At 37.3% G+C, this 3,449-nt stretch overlaps 1 long non-coding RNA gene across 1 annotated transcript; it reads right to left on the reverse strand.

Moving 5' to 3' along the window:
* Positions 1-2,439: 2,439 nt before the first annotated feature.
* Positions 2,440-3,189, reverse strand: LOC116268220 (uncharacterized). Its single transcript, XR_007572193.1, has 4 exons — positions 3,142-3,189; positions 3,021-3,061; positions 2,746-2,830; positions 2,440-2,664 (listed from the first exon to the last, which is right to left on the reverse strand). It is a non-coding gene; the product is annotated as an uncharacterized LOC116268220 (long non-coding RNA).
* Positions 3,190-3,449: the final 260 nt, after the last annotated feature.

Consider the following 3,449-nt stretch of genomic DNA (forward strand, 5'->3'; position numbering starts at 1 on the left):
CTGATCAATTTTAGATTCTCTGAGTATAATTTAACAGCATCCCGAATAAGAAATTCAACCTAGCAAAAGGAGACTTATGAGAGGAATGTCGATTACAAAATCAGTTTCTGAGTTGATACTTGATAGTTGATACATCACCGAAACCAGATACAAAGAGCATTACTAATACATTTGAATTTTAAATTTCGGAGAACACCGGAAGATAAGACAATATTAATAGGCGATACACATGCAGATATGAAAGCATTGGACACAAGATTTCCATGTTGCAAATGTGCCTTAAATTTAAAACCACAAGCAACAAATTAAAATTATTAACACCAGCAGTGAGGACCGTTTGGTGCATTAAGAAAGCACAAGTATCACCATAGAAAGCATTACTAATTGGTTTTTACGTGAGGGGGAGTATATTTCCTCCTCCTCTTCTTTTTCTTCTTCCCCTTTATTCGCTTATTTTGGAGAGAGAAGAAACAAGAAGACGAAGACTGTGCAACAACTGTTGGAATCACATCTCAAAGATCATGGGGTTTTGTCATCCACACCTCCTATTCTATGGCGTGACAACAATATTGGATTGTAGCGAATCCACTTGCAACCTGCGTTATACCCTATGTTGTCCCTCCTCCTCTTTTTGCTTTGTTCTTTTAATCTTTTTTTTTTTCTTTGCTTTTCATTTTTTGTTGCTGACTCTCCCAGCAGTTTGCATCGGGGGCTTATTTGATTCAGTTGTTGCTTTTTGTTTTCTGTCTTGAAGTGTGGAAGGTTTTTGCTTTTATTTGGCATCAAATACCTAATAATTAGTTTACTACATATGATGTGTTTACGTACAGACTCTTATGTAGCATCAAATAATTGATTTACAGCATTACCATACTTTTCATTCAAATTAAATGAAAAAGAACGAGTGGGAAGTACAGTAAGATGAGCATTATTGGTCCCAAGCAGCAAAAAGACAATAGTTACAAGGCAAGCACATACATGTCCATTAAGTCCTATAATAACTGAACTCAGAAGTGGAAACCACACAAGTGAGTATTATCCAATATATATCTGTTTTGGATAGAATATTTACCTGAAAAAGGTGCAATCCCAGGAGGGGATCGGCTGACTTCAGGATGGCTGGTCAATGATCAACTAATAAATGATAAGACCTCCTCAAGATGATCAATAACGCTCAACTCCCTGCAAAAAGCAATTTTTTAAGTTCATGAAGTAGAAAGCATGCAAAAAACCTGGTATCCTGAAACCTCTCCTCATTTGAAGTCTTGGAAAGAAGCATTGGAGAAGATAATTAGAGCAACGTGCATGACTGCACGTGTGGTTGTGTGTGAACTGGAAATATACTGATTCAAATATTTAATTTTTATTATCCACAAGATATTCACAAGAAAAGTAACTAGAGTTCAATGACACTCACATGGAGGGGCTATCGATGAATATAGGAATTCGTTGGCGATGAAGGATAGCAAATGCAATGTTTTTTATCATGCCCATCCACCGCCACATATAGGCTGATTTTTTTTCCCTTTCTACACAAGAAAACAACTGCAACAGCAGTAACCTCAGGCTCTTACGTTTCTTCCTCTTTCTTTTTTGCCCTCAAAGCTTTACACATTGAAGTATGTAATTTTAATTTCATAAGCAGATCAATTATTTAACTTAATTTGTTGTTTGCTTTTGGCCTGTTTTTAGGTGTATCACTTAGCAAAGCCCAGCAACGGCGGTCGTTACAGTGAAAACGGGAGTGGGCCTTGGCTATCCAGCATAACACCACATTTGAAGCTCCATGGATGTCGTTTCTTGCACAAGCAGATTTTATAGGTGTGCACTGTAAAGGGTTTCGTCACTGCTCCTAGGAAGATCCAGGCTTCGATTTTCGTTAAAACTTGTTCCAGAAAGAAAGACGAGCCCTTTTAACAACAAATGTGAGCATATCCTTAAATATGACCAAAATATAACCAATAAATCAAAGGGCATTTGGCATTCAAAAAATGTGAACAATACATATGCCCCTAACTAAAAACAATCCATAGCTCTAGGTATTGTTATTGACGTCTGGATCACCATGCTTCTTCATCTGGACTTCACCACAGCCAGGGCTGCACGACTTCGTATTAGAAATATTGGCATTTTCCCTTTTCCTTTAATTATTGAAAGCAATAAAACTTCACCGGAGTTTGAAGAGCTAAACTCAAGCATGCCTTCGGCAGAGCAAGCATACAAGTCACCTGGCCAAACCTGACATGCTACCAACAAACACAAAATTTGAAAATAAAGCCAAAAGAGTGAGAGATTCACCTAGGCTGATCTAAAACCTCAAGGTTTCCACTGTGAGGTTCCGCATGTGGGGTTATTTTCATGCATGTGGGGTTATTTTCATACCGCCACCAAAGGATTTTGCATTCCCTATGCATAGGGCTGCTACTTTAGGAACTAATTCCCATTCACCAGCATCAATCTACAGTGCACAAAAATACAATTATACAACGTAGTGTACATAAATAACTGAGACTACAGACTACGTGAGTATTATCAGACATGTTACCAACCCTTATCCTCAGATCACGGTTTTTGTGCCCAATGAAACCTCTCATAGCACCAAAAACATAACATAGATTGCCAAATTTTTTTTACATGGAAGCATAATAGCCGGCCTTTGCACTTCTGTGTGCTTTCGCAAAAAAAATCATGAAGCCATCATTAGAAATTGTGCAAGTTCCAGCAAACTCAATCAATGAAACGTACAAGTGAACATCTGCAACATTCAAGAAGTAATGATGTTTGGAACTTAGTTGACTAGTCACACCAACATCTGTGTATTTCTTCAGTCCTGCAAGCATTTCAATGTTCAGTTCATTGCATTAAAATCACAAAGAACTAGACAGCAAAACTGATTGTTAAGAACTTAAGAAATCAAATGCAACTCAAGCATAATATAAATGGCAAGTAAATTGGAGGTTTGAGGTTTGCTTTAAGCCTAAAATCTCTAGCACTTAACAGTTAAGAATGAAAGAAGGAACCTTTAGCAATGCAATCAATAGCTTGATTAGGGTCGTTCTTCCTGACAAAATTAAACAGACATTATGAGGGCATATAACCTAACATATAAGTTCTAACTATATCAGAAAATGGCAAACTGACCAACCAAAAGTTCTTGCAAAATCAGATCCAGTTCCTAGTGGAATCAACTGAAAATAAAGTAGTTCCCATCATTAGTATGATCATGTTTCTTATCCCTTATAGAACTATAAACATAACTCAGAGGCACATAACCCATATTGAATGCATATTACAAGAAATTCAGCAGCTGTCCACCTTTGATTGACCAACCAAAAGAAAAGAGGAGGAAAGATCACAAATGGCAAGACCCCCACAAAAAAAAAGAGCTAAACGATTGAAAGAAGGATGAAACTGTGGCAACAAATAAGTCACATTCCTTTTGCCCATTC

Source organism: Nymphaea colorata, unplaced genomic scaffold, assembly GCF_008831285.2.
Source record: "Nymphaea colorata isolate Beijing-Zhang1983 unplaced genomic scaffold, ASM883128v2 scaffold0155, whole genome shotgun sequence".
NCBI classification, from domain to species: domain Eukaryota; kingdom Viridiplantae; phylum Streptophyta; class Magnoliopsida; order Nymphaeales; family Nymphaeaceae; genus Nymphaea; species Nymphaea colorata.